This window comes from Pan paniscus, chromosome 23 (genome assembly GCF_029289425.2).
Source record: "Pan paniscus chromosome 23, NHGRI_mPanPan1-v2.0_pri, whole genome shotgun sequence".
Classification (NCBI taxonomy): domain Eukaryota; kingdom Metazoa; phylum Chordata; class Mammalia; order Primates; family Hominidae; genus Pan; species Pan paniscus.
The window spans coordinates 57,769,018-57,788,294 of NC_085927.1; the positions used below are offsets into that span (position 1 = coordinate 57,769,018).

General features: G+C 45.2%; 1 protein-coding gene across 1 annotated transcript in view; it reads left to right on the forward strand.

Moving 5' to 3' along the window:
- The window catches only part of LOC103785081 (uncharacterized), a 434,732-nt gene that overhangs the window by 283,708 nt on the left and 131,747 nt on the right, over positions 1 to 19,277 (forward strand). The window lies entirely within an intron of this gene.

Genomic DNA, 19,277 nt, shown 5'->3' on the forward strand with positions numbered 1-19,277 from the left:
ACCTGAGGAAGCTTGTTAGACACAGACTAAATCGGTGCTCCCCATTCTTTCTGGCACGGGAGTATGGAGCTGGGGGATGGTTTCGGGATGGAACTGTTCCACCTCAGATCATCAGGCATTAGATTCTCATAAGGGACCCACAACCCAGATCCCTCACATGTGCAGTTCACAGAGGGTTTGCCCTCTCATGAGACTCTAAGGCCACCTTTGATCTGACAGGAGGGAGAGCTCAGGTAGTGATGTGAGCTCATGGGCTGCTCAACGCCTGCTGTGCCATCCAGTAACTAACATGGCGTGGATGGGGACTGGTTTTCAGCCTGGAGACTGGGGACCACTGGTCTAAATAAGCACTGTAGAATCACCCTTTCCCTCATGGATGCTGCATGGTTTCTACCAGGTAAGTGTCCACAAACGTAAGGCCACTCTCTAAAACCACAACACACTTCAGCAAGCAACTCACAACAGGAACAGGAGTCATCCCAAACAACAAAAGGCAGATCTGACCACTGAGAAGTTAAAATAACAGAATTTTTGGAAACAAAGTGTAAAACGTGTACACTTAAGATACATAAAAGGAAAGCACTAAAAACACACACACAAAAACACCCCAAGATATGATTTAAAAAACACCAGAGAGATTTAGAGAAACAGAAACAAAACAAGGAAGCATTTTATGAATAATACGTATAGTTAATAAAATTAAAACTTGAAGGATGATGTACTAAGTATTGGGTTTGGTGAGCCGGGCACGGTGGCTCATGCCTGTAATCCCAGCACTTTAGGAGGCCGAGGTGGGCGGATCACAAGGTCAGGAGTTCGAGACCAGCCTGGCCAATATGGTGAAACCCCATCTCTACTAAAAATGCAAAAATTAGCTGGGTATGGTGGTGCGTGCCTGTAATCCCAGCTACTTGGGAGGCTGAGGCAGGGGAATTGCTTGAATCCAGGAAGCAGAGGTTGCAGTGAGCCAAGTTCACAGAGCGAGACTCCGTGTCAAAAAGAAAAAAGAAATGGGTTTGGTGTAGGTAAAGAAAGAATTATGGAAATGGAGTCTAAACCTGAGGAAATTTTACATGGAGCACCTAAAGAGAAAGTTGAGGAATATACAAAAGTGAAGTTGAAATGATAGCGTTTGAAATGTATAGCATACTATATCCAAAAATAGAAAATAGAAGAATGGGGGATAATTTTTAACCTTGGAGTAATAACTTTTAAGAAATTGGTGCAAAGATAATTAATGACATAAATTAATGTTAGTGTGAATAACTCTAAACAATTATTGGCTGTGTAAAATATTTTTAATAACTAATTTCTGAGATAAAAAAATGTGAGGGACTGAAACACCGGGAAATTAACAAAATATTTGTAAAGGGAAATAGGATTAAGCCATTGTAAAGTCTTTGTACTGTTAAGCATGAGGATAAAAATACTGAAAAATTTTAAACTTGGTAACGTGTAGGTTAAGTAAAGCCTCTAATTTCAAAAACAGTAGGAGTGTAGTAGATTTCAAAAACTTGTATTAAACAAAAATATTGAAGTAGCAGAGGCAAGACAAAAAGAAAGTCCAAAATATAGAAAAAATAAACCCAACTGTATGAATAATCAGAATAAATGCAAATAGATGAAACTCACAAGTTCAAGATAGAGAAGCTGAAATTCTAGAAAAAATGTCTAGTGGAATATTTGTCAGAGACACATTTAAACACACATAAATACTGAAAGCTCAAAAAGTAAAAATAAAATAAAATAAAATAAGGTATATCAGACCAAAATGGAAAGCAAGTATAATACTGCATTCATCAACAACATGGTCCACATTTTTTCCTAAAGCTAGGCCATGGCAAACCCTCCCAACACCCTAATTTCCAAAGACTGAAATAAGTGTAACTTATCTGAATGCAATGTAATTCATCTAGGAATCAATTAAAAGAGAACTAGAAAACCCCAACTCCTTAGAACTTGAACCATACATTTCCAAATAATCTTTGAGTGAAAAATACCAAAAAGAAATTAAACCAATACTTTGGTTATTAGGATATAGCACATCAAACTTGGTGGAATGGAGCTAAAGTAGTGCTTGGAGGGAAATTTAAGACTTGAGTACATATTTTAGAAAAGAAGAAAAGAAAAATTTTAAAAGTGACTAAAGTAAAGATTTAATAGAAGAAAAAGCAGTAATAATGGACTCCTTTTAAAGATCAACTTTCTGTCAATAAATGTCTAAGTGTAGACAAACAAGAATAATGTTCCCAAAACATACACATCAGACCAATTCAGAATGAAAAAAGAAAACAGTGAATATGCTGATCACCATGAAAAGAACCAAATCAGTCATTAAAAACCCAGTGTGCCAGGGATCTCCACTTGTGGTTATGATATAGGAAGCTGTGAAAACCTTAACTCCCAGGATAACACCATGAAGAGCCTGAACAAACAAATTTGGTGCTTCTTTATGAGAAGAGTGAAAAGCGGTGGATGAAATCTTTATTAAGTGATTTCCAGAGAGAGATAAGTCCTTCATAGAAGTATAGATGGACAGATATGGGATTTCATGTACCAGAGGCACGTGCCTGGCCTGAGCAAGGATGGGGTCCCATAAACTGAGAGACCCTGAAAGAATAAGGAAATATTAGCTCCGTTCTGGACGTCAGTGTGGGCTGGCAAGATGGAGTGGAGTTTGGAAGAACCCTGAGTTCAAGTAGAGGCCTTCTGACCCACCAGTTACCTTCATGTGTCCCCCATGCCTCTTCCTTCAGAGGGTTTTCTTTTTATTCTTTTTTTTTTTGGAGGGGGTACATGGGGAAGGAGTCTTGCTCTGTCGCCCAATCTGGACTGCAGTGGTGCAATCTCGGCTCACCACAACCTCCACCTCCCAGGTTCAAGCGATTCTCCTGCCTCAGCCTCCCGAGTAGCTGGGATTACAGGTGCCCACCACCACACCTGGCTAATTTTTTGATTTTTAGTAGAGATGGGGTTTCACTGTGTTAGCCAGGATGGTCTGGATCTCCTGATCTTGTGATCCACCTGCCTCAGCCTCCCAAAGTGCTGGGATTACAGGCGTCCGCCACCACACCTGGCTAATTTTTTGTAGTTTTAGTAGAGATAGGGTTTCACCGTGTTAGCCAGGATGGTCTCGATCGCCTGACCTCATGATCCACCCGCCTCAGCCTCCCAAAGTGGTGGGATTACAGGCGTGAGCCACTGCGTCCGGCCTTGTATTTTTAGTAGAGATGGAGTTTCGCCATGTTAGTCAGGCTGGTCTCAAACTCCTGACCTCAGGTGATCCACACACCTCAGCCTCAGAAAGTGCTGGGATAATAGGCCCCTTCACAGAGTTTTGATAGGAAAACGATGGAGGAGAACAGGCTGGTGAGCAGGAGACTGTGTTACTACCCCACTGCCTCACCGTGCCCAAACAGTGGGCATGCACCCAAACTCCTCCAGATGCAATGTTGATAAGATACAGAAATGCTCCAGCTTTGGAGGTTAGGGGCTGGGCGAATCACAAGTTACATCAGTCTGACTGGAGTTGCAGCCCAGATCAACTCCAACTGACCTGTGAGACTCCCTAGGGGTTGGCCTCACCCTAACCACAGACAGAGAGAAGGGTCTCTCTGGGATGCAAACCAGAAAGACCCAAAACATCAACACAGAACAAAATATGTCAGTCTCTAGTGCTCTTTAATATACAATGCCTGAAATAAAATAGTATGATATTTTCAAACAGCCACCAGACAGCAGCACCTAGAGGCAGGGTGAAAGATGTCTCATTCATTGTAATAAGCAGGCAAGGACTTTAAAACAGCTCTTGTCAATGTTTAATGCTGTAAACTGAAATATGTATATAATGGCTGAAGAGATGGAATATTTCAGAGCAAAAGGGAAATTCTAAAAGAGAAACAACTGAAATTTTAGAGTAAAAAGCACAATATCTGATATTAAAACAAAAAAATTAAATAGGCTGAAAGTACATTAGAAATGGAAGGAGACAATACGAGTGAAATTGAAGACAAGTCAGTACTAATTTTCCAAAATGAAGCAGAGAGAAAAAATATTGAATTAAAAATGGAACAAAGCATCAGTAATGTGTAGTTTAAAGAAATCTGTCTAATATGCATAAAATTAGAGTATGGAAGGAGAGGATATAAGAATGAGGCAATAAAGTATTTGAATGAATATTTACTAAGCTTTTTTTTTTCCATTTGATAAAATGGAAAATCAATCCACAAATCTAGGAAGTTCAGTGGAGTTCAAGAGAGTGAATTCAACGCACCAAGGGTCATCAGAGTCAAAATACTGAAAACCTAAGAAAAAGAGAAAATCTTAAAAGTCGTCAGTACAGAGGGAGGTTGCCACATCACATAAAGCAGAACAATTATAGGAATGATAGCTGGCTTCCAAAACAATATAAGCCAGGGGAAGGAGTAACAATAACATCTTTAAAGTTCTGAAAGAAAGAAAAATACTTTCAACCTAGAATTTCATATCCAGTGAAATTATCTTCCAAAGTTAGAAAAATCAGATAAATGCAAACTGACAGACGTCATAGTCCACACTACAAAAAAATGTAAAAACAAATATCATGCTGAAGAGACATTTTGCCAGATGGAATCTCAGTTCAACAAGAAGGCATAAAATATGCCAAAAATGATAAATATAGGATTGAATTTGAAAGACTGTATGTTTTGTTCACTTGTCTTAAATATATAAAAGACAATTGAGTCATTGGAGGAAAAGTAATAGGTAATGCATATGGTGGGATTTATAACATACAGTAAAGTATATGAAAATGAAACACAAAGAATGATCAGGGATAAACAGGAGACCCACTATTATGGTTTTACATCATAGTGATGCTAAAATGTTACTTCATGGTAGATTTGTATAAATTAAGAATACCTGTTGTAATACCTACAGAAATCACTAAAAAGAAAGAGATATACCTAAAAACCAATTAAAAGAGATAAGATGGAATAGAAAACCACTTTATAAATAAAAAAGAAAGCAGGAGTAAAAAACATAGGATAAATATGAACCAAATTGCAACATGGTGGACTTAATCCCAACCATACTGATAATTACATTAAATATAAATGGTTTAGAATTTCTCCTTCCACCTTCCAAAGGAGTAATTGCTATAGTACTTGCCATTCACCATAAAAACAAACAAGAAAACTGAAATAATTTACAAAACAACTGTTTTAAGATTGACAATAGGTAGCACAGAACTGCAAACAATGATCAAAGAGAAACAAATTAGGTGAACCCAATGATCACCTTGGACTTCTGCTTGGAGGCAATTTCTAGACCGCAGTGCAAGGAAGGAGAAGCAAACCCAGAAATCTTGAGTTGAAGAGACAGAATACAGTCAGCTGGGGCCAAGGTGTCTGGAATTTTCAGGGTGGAGTACAAGGTAGGAGGAAGTTAGTCAGAGAAAAAGCTCCAGAAATCTGCACAGAAGTTCCTGTGAGACATGGGCTAAATATCAGTTTTCAGGTAAAATGGAAATGAAGACTCCATGAGGCATGTCATAAAAGAAACGCCAGGGGGAAATATAGTAAGGTTGAGGAAATAAATATTATGAGAATTAAAAAAGGAACAAAACTCTCAATCACAGAAAATATTATGAGTTACATACATAACCAAAGTAATTTAAAGATAAAATATTGAAATTAATAAGAAATTAAAAGATGTAAAAGCAAAGACAAAATATCAACCGCATTTCTGTATACTGAAAACAGCAACAAATACACCAAAACAACAAAACCTAGGAGTTTGTAGGAGTAAATTTAGCAAAAGAAATGTAAGACTTTACTGAAAAATACATTAAAATTTATTAAGGCCATTAAAAAGCGCTAACAAAGTGAAGTGATAAACCTGTGTGTAGATAGACAGTTGCAATATTATAAATATGTCTCTTTTCCCAGACTAACCTACAAAGTCAAAGGAAGCTTGACCAAAATTCTGTCAAGGCTCTGCATAGAATATGTCAAGTTGATTTTAACGTTAGTTTTAATTTAATTTATTTGTGTAAATTTAAGAAGTACAAGTGCAATTTTGTTACATGTGTAAATGTAAGAAGTACAAGTGCAATTTTGTTACATGGGTCTATTGCCTAGCATTAGAGTATGAGCTTTTAGTGTATCCCTCATCACTCAAATAATGTACATTGTACCCATTAAGTAATTTCTGAATGTTCTGAACTCTTTGCTATTCCACATAAAGTTAAAAATCAAGAAATTACTTAATCAATTTTAACTTTATATAGAAGAGCAAAGGGTTCAGAACATCCAAGAGAGTTTTGCTGCATCAGATATAATGATTTATTATAAAGGTGACCTGAGCAAGACCACGTGGTCCTGGCCACATGGATTAACTCATAGACTGTTGGGACAGAGAAAGAGGCAGCCTCCCTCTCTCCAACCCCCAGAAGTACATCTCACTTAATTAGAAACTTGGTAAGTGACAGAGACAGAGCTTCACACATTTAAAGAAAATATGTATGACATTATGGTGAATAACGCATTTTTACCTTAGTCCTTTTTTTGTTTTGTTTTTTGAGACGGAGTCTCGCTCTGTCGCCCAGGCTGGAGTGCAGTGGCGCGATCGCAGCTCACTGCAAGCTCCGCCTCCTGGGTTCACACCATTCTCCTGCCTCAGCCTCCTGAGTGCTGGGACTACAGGCGCCAAGCCCAGCTAATTTTTTGTATTTTTAGTAGAGACACGGTTTCACTGTGTTAGCCAGGATGGTCTCGATCTCCTGACCTTGTGATCCGCCCACCTCGGCCTCCCAAAGTGCTGGGATTACAGGCGTGAGCCATTGCGCCCAGCCACCTTAGTCTTAAACTGCACAAATTATGAAGGATAATATAAACAAACTCAGTGACATTAAAATAAAAATATTTGTATTTAAAAAGACACTATAGGACCGGGCGCGGTGGCTCACGCCTATAATTTCAGCACTTTGGGAGACTGAGGCGGGTGGATCATGAGGTCAAGAGATCGAGGCCATCCTGGCCAACACGGTGAAACCCCGGCTCTACTAAAAATACAAAACAATTAGCTGGGCATGGTGGCACGCGCCTGTTATCCCAGCTACTCAGGAGGCTGAGGCAGGAGAATGACTTGAACCTGGTTGCAGTGAGCCAAGATCACACCACTGCACTCCAGCCTGAGCAACAGAACAAGACTCCATCTCAAAAAATAATTTAAAAAAAGACACTATAACCAAAGTGGAAACACAGACTATACCCTGGAGAAGACATTTGCAATGAGCATAACTGACAAAGGTTTAGAATCCAGACTACAGATCAACAAGAAAGAAAATACAGTAGAAGAAAAAATGGTCACAGGATATGGAAAAGGATTTCGGAGAAAAATAAACCATAACTTTGAATAAACATGTGAAAAATATCCAAACTTATTACTAGAGAAATAGATGTTATTATCTCAGTGCATGACACTGTACACCTGTCAGGAAAATTTAAGGGTACACACTCTGAAGGGCTGGGAAAGATGTGAAGAGGAACAGGTGTGTATGGTAGGAGTATAAATTTGTACAACTACTTTGGAGCTACATTTATCAATAACTGGTCAATTTAACATAAATATGTCCCACAACCCAGCAATTTCACTCATAGCTATCTATTTAACCTTTAGACAAGTGATAAGGAACCTATACAGGACTGGCCATTGCAGTTCAAATTAGGTTGATGTAAGAGAGCATCAGAAACAGCAGAAAACCATCAAGAGGAAAATGGATAAATAAATTGTAGTATATTCGTGCAATAAAATGCTGTACAGAGAAAACAAATGACCTAGGATTTTGGGTAACAACATATATAATTCTCACTAACCTAATGCTGGGAAAGTAAGCTGGTTGCAGGAAGAGTCACACATTTTAATTTCACGTAGACAGCTTTATAAATAGAGAAATAAAGTACAGTTAACAGGAATGCATGCAGACATGATAAAGGCAAGAGGAAGCACATGGAATCAAATGAGCATCAAATTCAGGATGGTGGTATCTCGAAAGAGGCGGTGGTGAAGGAATAGGAACAGGTTCATGGAATGTTCACCTGCACGTGGGAGGTTTTATTGTTTTGGCTGAGGAATGGACAGCCAAATTCCCTCTTTTTTTTTTTTTGGTGTCTTCTGCCCTTTTTTGTGCCACCTAACACTGTCCTGCGTGCCCACCGGGCCAGGCAAAGCCTCCCTGCCCCTCCCTGTTCCTCTTGCCCTGGGGCCCCTGCCTTGGCTGTTCCTGCCACTTCAGATTATTTACCCCCAGATGTTCAAACAAGCAGGCCTCCCTTCTTCCAAGTCTCAACTCAAACCTCACCATCTCAGGGAGGATTCCTGACCTCAGCGCCCTCGTCACCCTAGGCAGTGTTCTAGTTTAATTCTCCACGCGGCAGTCAGCATTAGCTGGTAGTTCCATTTGACTTGCCATAGTTCCTCTCTGGCTTTTGTTTACTCCTATCTTCCCTCTTTAGAACACAAGCGCCTTAGTAAAGGAACAAGCTGTCCTGTTTTCGGCAGGGACTTGTGCTTGGTGCAAGGCAGGCACTTCACTGGATGAATGAATGAATGAGTTAGTGAGACAATATGAGAACTGTAATCATAACATGGAATATCCATATCAGTTTCTGTCGGTATTTTTTTAAGCAATAAAGGCAGAGATTTATTGAAAATGAGGGTACACTCTATTGAAAACGAAAGTACACTTCACAGGGCGGGAGCGACCAGAGTAAAAAGGCTCAAGGGTCCCTTTACAGAATTTTCTGGGGTTGAAATAGCCTCCAGAGGTTTCCCATTGGTTACTTGGTGTACACCCTGTGAAAAAGAAATAGTGGCCCCACAATCAGTCTGATTGGTTGTGGAAAGCAACCAATCAGAGACTAAAGTGAACTTACAAAGTTACACCCCTATGCAAACGTCTGATTGATTGCAGAAAACAACCAGTCAGAGATACTTTCAATTTTCCATCAGCCACACAGAAAAAGTGTGTGTGTGTTGGGGGAGGGGGGTGGGGGAGTTACAAAGGGAGTAGCCTTTGGTTCTTTTGTTATTTAGGTGTGGAAAGTTAACTTTCCACATCTATCAGCATTTTTATTAGAAGGAGAGTCATGGACAAACGTGCATAACTAGGGGATCCCCAAGAATGAGGGGTTACAGTGCAGAGAGAGAGGAGAAAGGAAGGGGAAAAACTGCATGCAGGAGACTGTACTTGAGCAGAGCCTTGTAGGTCAGCCTGTGTTCCGATGGGTACAGGAGAGAGACTGAACAGCAGCATGCGGGGCAGGCTGTGCTCACGTAGGGCAAAGCCATCATGCTTCTGGGGTGGAGACACCATGTGAGAGAGAGAGATGCTCAGAGTCAAGGCCAGGGTGAGGGCCCAGCGTAGGTGAACGGATGTCAGGGCGATGAGGGAAAGTGGTCTCTCAGCTGACGTGCGATGAGCTTATGCACAATGCCAATGGCCCATGTTGATCAAGCAGACCATATGTGACGACCCTGCACTAAGCACTTTACATGTAGTAACTCATCTCATCCTCTAACAACCAGGTGAGGTGGGTGATCTCATCTTCCCTAATTCTCAGATTAGAAAACAGAGGCTCGGAGAGGTTAACCAAGGCTCCAAGGTCACTTGGGCTTTGGGTAATAGCAACCGATGCCTGTCCCCTGAACTCTGCCCCCTTTGCACAAAATACCAGAGAATATTGTGAAGACCCAGTGCTATTGAGGGATGGAGGAAGTAAGGACAGGGTCATACTAGAACTGCGTCTCAGATACATGCATCCAAACTCTCAGATGGTGGCTCATGCAGGGTGCAGCTGTGGCTGGGAGCTGCCTGGCAGCCAAAGCAGAAAGAAAAGTGTGTGATTCAGTGTCTATCAGAATAATAACTTTTTAAAATCTTCAGGAACAAGTGTGAGTTTTCCCATGCTGTGGCTCAGGAGAAACCCTTCCTGAGGCCTTTATAAACAGAATGCTGCTAACTGGGCTATTTTCTCAACAGTGCCCCCATGTGCCAGCCACAACAGTCATGTAAATGTTGCTTTCTCTCATAATTTCCCATTTTGAAATTGTTATAATTCCTTCCCCACCTCCTGTAGGTGGTATGCTTGGGGTTCTGAGGGTTCTATATGTGCGTATATATAGTATAGGAATGACACATATATTCCGATATAACCGTATCACAGGAATATATGTATGTGTGTGTGTATACATATGTATCTTCCTTCCTTCCTTTCTTCCCTCCTTCTTTCCTTCCTTCCTTCCTTCTTCTCTTTCTTCCTTCGCACAGGTACTTTCTGAGTGGCATTACATGACAGGCATTTGTAGAAGGACACGGGACATATGAGAAAAAGGTAATTCAGCAAACAGGATCTCTGGAATGTTCAGAACACATGGGGTAAACCACGTGTATTAGTCAGGGTTCTCTAGAGGGACAGAACTATATATATATGTATATATATGTGTGTGTGTGTATATATATATGATGGGATATATATATTCCATATATTCTGTATATATACAGAAATAATTTTATATATATATATATATAAAGGGGAGTTTATTAAGTATTAACTCACATGATCACAAGGTCCCACAATAGGCTGTCTGCAGGCTGAGGAGCAAGGAGAGCCAGTCCCAGTCCCAAAACTGAAGAACTTGGAGTCCGATGTTTGAGGGCAGGAAGCATCCAGCACGGGAGAAGGATGTAGGCTGGGAGGCTAGGCCTGTCTCTCTTTTCACGTTTTTCTGCCTGTTTACATTCTAGCCGTGCTGGCAGCTGATTAGATGACGCCCACCCAGATTAAGGGTGGATCTGCCTTTCCCAGCCCAGTGACTCAAATGTTAATCTCCTTTGGCAACACCCTCACAGACACACCCAGGATCAATACTTTGTATCCTTCCATCCAGTGAAGTTGACACTCAGAACTAACCATCACGCCATGACATAGGACAAGTTATTGCCTGGGACAAAAATGAGCTCATAAACAAAGAAGCTTCCTTACATACAGATTTTATAGATTCCCTAGTAAAAACAACTTCCAAGGTCACCTCCTCCTCCTCCCGGTCCTCTGTCCGCCCCCCACAGCCTGAGCACCCACATCATAAATGGGGAGCAGCTGGTGTCCCAGATTTTGGGACCCTTCCCTGTCCTTGGCCTCTGATGCTCTGTGGCTTCTTGGACATTTGTTTTATTCACAAACACTGAAGAATCAGTTTAATTAGACATCTTCCAATTCTATGTCAAGCCCTTGGAAATCCCAAGTGTTTAGCAGTTAGGAGGGAGGGTATAAAGGCTCCTGCTGAGGTCACAGTCTGGGGGCAGGATTGGGCCATAGGGGCAGCCTTAGAGAAGATGCAATTAGCTGGTATTGAAAATAACAGAAGAAAGAAATCCTCAGGTGCAGGGCCACTCACACACACCTTGACGTAAGGGTCAGCAAACGAGGAAGGAGAAAAAAATGAGTGAGTTCTCAGATGTTTATCATTAGCAGAAACCCACTGGGTAGGCTTAGATTATTAGTGTAACTCAGTGGTACTCACCCTGCACAGAACCATGAACGGGCACTGCTTCCCAAAAGCAATGGGTCCAATCCCAGGGCCCTCTGTCAGTCTGTCCTGATGCATGGTTAAAAGTTTAGTATTGCGACTCTTTAACTTAGAAAAATTAATCAAACTTTGAAAATTTTTCCTTCTTCCCTCCCTCTCCTTCCTCCCTCTACTGCCTCCCTCCCTCTCCTTCCTCCCTAAGTCCCTCTCCCTCTTCTCTCCTTCCTCCCTGTCCTTCCTCCCCTCCTCCCTCTCTTTACTGCCTCTCCCTCCTCCCTCTCCTTCCTCCTCGTCTCTCCTCCCTCTCCTTCCTCCTTCTCCTTCCTCCCTACCTCCCTCTCCCTCCTCCCTCTCTTTCCTCCCTCCCTCTCCTTTCTCCCTTCCTTCTCTTCTTCCTGCAGTTAGGAAGGAAGTGCCATTACATGCCAGGCACTGGTATCAGGACAGGGGATACAAAGAAAATGCCTAATTCATGCAAGTCATTTTAGCTTGCACCCAGTATGTCTTGGATTGCTAGTTCTGAGAGAAAGGAACCAGCGCACCAGGAAGACCCTCAGGCAGCCCCATGGACAGTTCTGTGCAGAGAGGGACCCAGGCCCCCAGGCAACAGCTGGCAACAAATGCCACTCATGTGGATGAGGCCTTGGAAGTAGACCCTTCATCTCAATCAAACTTTGATGACTACATCCTGGCCAACATCTGACTGCAGACAGGAGAGACCCCAAGCGAGGACTACCCAGCAAACTCTTCCCAAATGTATGGCTCATAGAATCTGTGTACACGATAAAGGGCCCTAAGTGCTGGGGTGATCCATCATGCAACATTCGATAACTGCAACAGACACTGAGCCCAGTGGTTGGTGCACCATCAATGCTCAGACAGTGGTGGCTGCTGCTTCTGTCAAATAACAGCAGTTCCATGTTCTGACAGATGTCCTAGATTATTCCAGGAAGTCGCATGGCTCCAGGCTCCCTCCACGCCCACAGTGCCCCCTGAGGAAGCCTGGCCCCACAGATGGTGACTGGCAGGAGCCATCAGACCCCCTGTCTGATTGATTGCACTTGAGTGCTAGAGAGGAGGCCACGAGAGAAAGTCACACACGTGAAACTCACACGGGAAACCACAGCCTCTGCACCTCCGCAGGACACGGCACGGTAGCTCAGCCAGAGCCTTGGCGACCTTGGGTGCCCTTCGTGAGCTCCTGCTTCCGGAGCCAGCTCTGCAGCTGTTCTTCCTCCTCTTGTGTCTCTTGTAGCTTATAATAAAAATCTCTCTCTGGGAATTTCTTTGTTCTTTGAGCATTTCTTTGTTTCTTGCAGCCTAAAAGAGCCCATCTCCAACAACAAGGGTCTGGGTGGAGGAAGGGTTAAGGACATCGTATTTAGACTCAAAGAGCCCAATCAAGCCTTCTGCCTGAATGGGATGATTTGTGCAGTTCCTCGGTGAGACAAGAAGCTGCTTCTCTGCTCTGCCTACTAAGAAGGCCTGGATTTCCATACATAAGTAGATAAACACAGCGTGCTGAAGGCAGACAGGGAAAGCAAGAAAGAACACACTATTCATTAACTTCTCCGCTTCCTAATAGGATCACCACGGGCTGAGCAACATTTCTGCCTGAGTACCCCAGCACAAAGCCCTGTCTGGGCCTCAGCCACCTGGTAATTCTCGATTAGGCTCCACGGCAGCACTAACGGCTGGCTGTTGGCTCCTACAGGTAGAGCTTATTCAACAAGGGGCCCGAGCTGTATGCCCGGAGATCACGCATGCCCAGCCTGCTGGGCCACCGTGGGCGCTGGGCAGTCTCTCTGCATTTGACCCTTTCATGATGCAGCTCCCAGTTCCCTGGGGTGGGGGCTGAGGAGCCTGACAAGCCAGTGTGGCCATCCCCACGTTACTCAGCACCACAGGCAGCAGCATTTTACAGCACACAGGAGGGAGCAAACCTTGCAAAAATGGATCGATAGAGACTGCTTATTGCAAGAACCTTGAACAAGCACATGTGTAAGGATTGAGAATGCGGTGTATGAACTGGCAGCATGTGCCCAGAGCAGCACAGACCTCCCAGGAAAATGAACAGAGAGGAAATCGAGGTCCCAGCAGCCCCAAGGCCCTATCTTCCTGTTTCTGCAATCACAGAGTCTTCACCTTGCCTTTTGCTTAAAGCACCGGACATCAACCTGTGGCCCATTGTCCACATTTGGCCGTCTGTACCTAGACCTGCACTGATGGATGTGGCATGCTCAGAGGGTGGAGCAGATTCAGGCTGTTGTCAACAATGGTTTTGAACTCACCATCATGTTCTAAGTTAAATATTCCTCCGTGCATCATCCACCTGAATGGTTGTTTTGTGATCCCTGGAACAAGAAGATGGAGCTCCAGATGGCACAACCAGATAAGCATCACCCACCCCCGCTCAAGAATTCTGTTCGAAGTATGCTTATTCCCACCTGGGCACACAATGTACCCACACAATAAAGCTTGCTGAGGTTGCAAACCTGCCCGAACGTGGGGCTCTCCTACATGACCATGCACCTAAAGGGCTCCAATCCCTCTGCCAATCACCCTAAGAAGTTTCTAACCTGCTCCATTTGGCTGAGAATCCTTTACTGGCTCCCCATCACCAGTGTGAATTAAGTCGCATCCCCTTAGCCTTCCTCCAGAGCCTTCTCTGAATTGACCCAGCCCAGATTTCACCTGTCAGTCATTCTTTGATATCCTTGTCTGTGAGTCCCTTATCCTGAATATGCTGAGCCCCTACCGAATACGCCCTCCCACCGTGAGGCAGGATAGCACCGTGTGGAAGGCACAGGCCTGCGGATCAGACAGACCTGGACTCTGATTACTTAATCTGTTTGAACCTCAGTTTCCTCATCTATAAATTCAAAATACTCATCATCGTCTGTGCTGTGTAGGGTTGGCAAGAGGATTACACGTCAGTCCTGGAAAGCAGGACTCAAGGCCCAGCATGCAGTGCCCACTAACCACCCATCGACACTCTAGGGCCCCCCACTCTAAGCATGCCTACTGTGTGGTGAAGTCACTGCCTTCATTGCGGGTATGGCCATCCTCATCACTTCTGCCTTTCCCGTGGTGACCTGGACTCCTTCTCACCCCTTCCTGCATGGCCACTGCTCACCCCTTCCTTTCCCAGCCTCTACCGGAGGCTCCGAGCTCCAGATCCTGATGTAGGGCCAGCCTTGACCATGTCTGCCTGAGCCTGGATTGCTGTTCTGTGGCTGGACTTTGTGGGGATTTGCAACAGCTGAGCCTCACCATGCCCAGCTCAGAGGCCGTCCTTAGCATGAGTCCTTTCATGTGACATCATTTAATTAAGTGTTATATTGTGTGGGTCTATAAATGTCCACCTGAATTTAAATCTGCCAATAAAACTAAAAATCTCCTAAAAAAGGAAGACAATGATTGTGAGCAGATATGGCCAAATGCCCATAAATCAGAAGGGGTGATGTCTCCAGGCAGAGGCTGGAATTGGAGTCACTAAGTCAGGTAGGGACCATCACCCACAGCCAAGGGGCCTTTCTTTCAGATGCCACTGTGTACATTTAGGATGTGATGATCTGAAGTGTGGAACAGTCACCCCCACAGTGCACGTAGCTGAGGGCACGCCAGGAACCTGACGCCAAGCTGCCCAGCCCCACCTGGGCGCTCTTCCTACCGCAGCAGAAGCGAATTTCGGGCCTAGAGGAACTCGAGCCTGTCCATCCAGGGACAAACCCAGGCCTGGTGGGCCCTGTGCGGGAGTTTCCCAGAGGTAACCTGGTACCCAGCCAGGGGCAGGACAAGTAACTGTGCAGGAGTCCCTGAAGGACCAGACGAGGGTGTTTCCCAAAGCAGGGCACACGGAGGCTCCTTCACTCGTGGGTTTCTCACTGGGACCCTGAGAGGTTCTGAGAGCAGGGAGCATCCCTGGGTAAAGGAGACATGGTTGCACCTGAAAGAAGGGCGCTGGGCTGTAGAACGCTGCACAGAGGTGAGCCCAGAGCTGAGACAGGTTGCACCTGGGGCCTCTGCTCTGCAGCCCGGGGCCTGTTCTCCTGGGCAAGGCAGCAAACCTTGTAGCGTAGTTCTCTGTGCCCATCCAGTCTCGAGGTCACATGTAGAAAACAGCAGTTTTCTAAGAAAAACCAGGCTTCCAGTGGGTGTAAAGCCTTGAGCTCCCAGCTGGTCCATCATGGCTCAGACTGGTTTCCAGCACAGTCCCATGATGGGCTCAGCTCAGCACCGAGTGTGCACAGAACGCCCACGCAGCATCTCAGAAAGTGTGGGATCCAGGACTGACAAGCATGCCCCATCTCCCTCCAGCCAGGGGTCTGGCATCCACTCACAGAGGCACTCAGACCCAGGGGACCTGGAAATGCTAGCCTTTCCTAATCAACCCCACCTCCCTTCCACCCCACAATCCCCCCGTCACCTTAACCATCCCACCATCCTGGCTCAGGCCCTCTGCCTCCCTGTAGAGCTGTTTATACCCATGACTTTCCTCCTCCTGGAGCCTGGTTCCCCAGGACGGTCAGTGCCGCAGGCCTCCACCTGCCTCACCCCAGTGGTCTCAGGTGCTTTATAGGGAGTCTACCCATCCAATCTCCCAGCACCTGGCTGAGGAGGTGATTTCCACATTCTAAGACACCAGCTGCTGCTCTACTGTGCCATGAAATAAGATGCCAGCATTTTAATAAGAGCTTCCTGGGGGTGGGGAAGTAGGGCATAGAAATACAAGTCTCTCTTGGTAAATGGACACATGCATTCTGAGACATCTGACTTCAGAAGCACACGTCTTAGGATTCAGGAAATGTGATATGGCCCACCTTTTTCAGGAAAGCAGAGAAGGCAGTGACTTGCCCATTATGGCTTCAGTGTCATGCCAGGTCACTGTGCAAGATGCTACTATTTATGGGAGACTTCCAGGGTCAATGTGGCTGAGTGGCAGAGCTGGGACAAGACTTGGGGGTAAAGCAGACCCTGGCCATAATGCCAACTCTGCCATCTATAAGCTGCAGGACAGGGGCGAGTCACTTGAACTCTCCCAGCCTCCGTTTGCCCATAGGCAGTGGGCAAGTGGTCCAGGTTCAAGTTCCTCATTGCAATACCCACCTCCAAAAAGCTGTGAAAACTAGAAGCATTTTTCGAACTCATTCAATGATAAGACCCCACCTGACCTGACCTGGCCTCTTTGGTAACCAAATCTGACCTGAGCTACCTGCAGTTCTTTAGTCTTTGATGGATCAGATTCCCAAGAATATTCATATGTTTCATGTAGAACTGCTGTATCAGTTGTGTTTGATTACAGGTGCTGTCCCCAACCCCTGGGGTACTCCATGCAGATCGACTGGGGCCAGGGCCATCATCTCCATCCTATGGACTCTGATCAGTCTCCTTCCCCTATTTTCAGGGGTGGTTAACAAGAGCCGGGACTGGCACAGCTCTCTGGGCTCTGATCACATGTCCTTTGCTGTCCTACAAACTTTTGGGAGTGTGCTCCGGGAAATGGTGCCCTGGTGGGGAGGGCTGCTCCTGAGAAGCTCCCATGGTTTATTTGGCCACATGCAGGGGCTCTTGCCCTCTCAAGTGAAACCACACAGCAGGGATGAGAGGGCCTAGGGCCAAGTGCCGGAGGTACAAGTCCTGAGACAAGGTCTGGAGTCAAGGGTCGCGGGTCAGGGGAGCACTGGTGTCACTGAGTAACATCTTCATTAAGTGACTCTTCCAGAGCAGCGGACGTCAAGGGTGGGGCTGCCTCTGCCTAGGCCAGGGATTACCCTCTTGCTTCAGACTTGGAACTGAAACCGCTGGAATCGGCGCCTCCACTGGGGGCCTAAATCCCCTGTTACTCTTTTTCAATGCCTTGTCATCGCTGTCCTGTTTGATATTCTTGTCTGTTTCCTTTTGCTGGAACACAAAGGAAATTTATACCTCATTCTTAGAAAAAGGAAAAAAAGATAGTTGTGCAATTGTGGGCAGAAATAGTCAATTGTCAGCTGTTTACAGGATGGGGCATTGGCGGATTCAGACTGGGACTCCCACCCACTGTGAAGACCCTTGAAAGTGATACCACTGCAAAGCTATAGGAGGGCCCCGAAGGAAAATTCTCCTTGCAAACTGTCCTGCCCCTGAAGCTTTGATTCCGTTCCTGCTGCTAATACCGCTGTCTGTCTGTTCCACATGAGCTCCTCTCTCCTCTGCTCGGCCGTCCTGGACTACACAAAATCTCACTCCTGCCACAGCCTGATGCTCTTGCCCCCCACCCCCAAGCACACACACCGCACAACATACTCAGCACCTAGATTCTCAGGCTGGGCCAGGAATAGGGCCTGAGTCTATGGGGTTCCCATCAGCATCTTCACGGGGGGATCCTACAAAAACAGCCATCCACAGCTCTTTGCCCAAATATATAGGAAGTGACTTCTTTTCTTTTGTGCCTTCTCATCAAAGGGTGGCATCAGACTAATATGGGTTTTGTTTGCCACAGCTTTCTATCAAAAGACCTTGGGCAAGTTCCAAATATGTCCATCCTCAGAAGAGCTATATATTAAGGATTTCTGTATAGTAAATTATCGCTAGACGCATTGGCTGCAAAAACAAGCATTTGTCACCTCACAGGGTCTGTGTTTCAGGAATCTGAGTGTGGCTTTGCTGTGTACTGCTGCCTTAAGTTCATTCACTTTCAAGATGTTGGGCTGGGCTGGGTCTCATCTGAAGGTTGGGCTGTGGAAGGATCGACATGGCTGTGAGCAGGATTCAGTCCTCTATGGGCTGGCAGTCTGAGGGTGTCACTCCTCTGTTGCTGCAGCCAGATGTCTCTGCCTGTTCCTGGCCCCATGAGTCCCTTCACAGGCTCACAACCTGGCAGCTCGCTCCCCTCTGAGTGAACAAGGGAGGGAGAGAGTGAGACAGAAGTCATTGTCCTTTGGTAGCCTCATTTCAGAAGTGACATTCCAGCAGTTTTGGCCACATTCTGTTTATTAGAAAGAAGTCAATAGGTGCAGTCTGTACTCAGGGGAGGAGCTTACACAAGGGCTGAGTTCCAGGAGGGGGTTATCCCTGGAGTAATCTGAGAGCCACCTACTCATGCCAACTGCATGTATTTCAAGAGACACACACATACACAGAGCCGCACATATACACATGGCTTCTGGACACACTGTAAGAACCCAATAAATGGCAACTAACTTTTCTTAATTACTAAGACCAATTAACATTTGACTATTATTCACCTGCCAGTTTAAGGTCCTTGAAACAAACTCATTTTTTAAAGTAGGGGCAAAATGTCTGTGGTTTGCCAGTTTGGCCACTGAGTCATCATCTGACCTGAGCATGTGCTCTCTGGCCCTCGGCATCCACACCTCGGAGATGCAAGGCTGCTCTGTCCTCTCACCTGCATGCATGCTGGACTGTGTGCCTTTTCCTGTAACCTGGCCAGACTTCACTGGCCCCCAGCTTAGCCCAGGTCCCCAGCTCTGGTGGCCTTCACTGGTGCCTGTTCAGAGAGGAGAATCTTGATTCTACAACTCTTGGCTCTTCCCAGGACCACATGACCTTCCACACCACCTCACTGTGTCCCATGGATCATCTTCCTCCTGCTATCAACTGAGGTCCTTACAGAGGAGGCTGGTCATATCCCCCAGGGGCCAGCAACTCCCACAGTGCCTGCACAGGGCGGTATTCAGAGGACACTTGCTGACCTGGATGCAGGC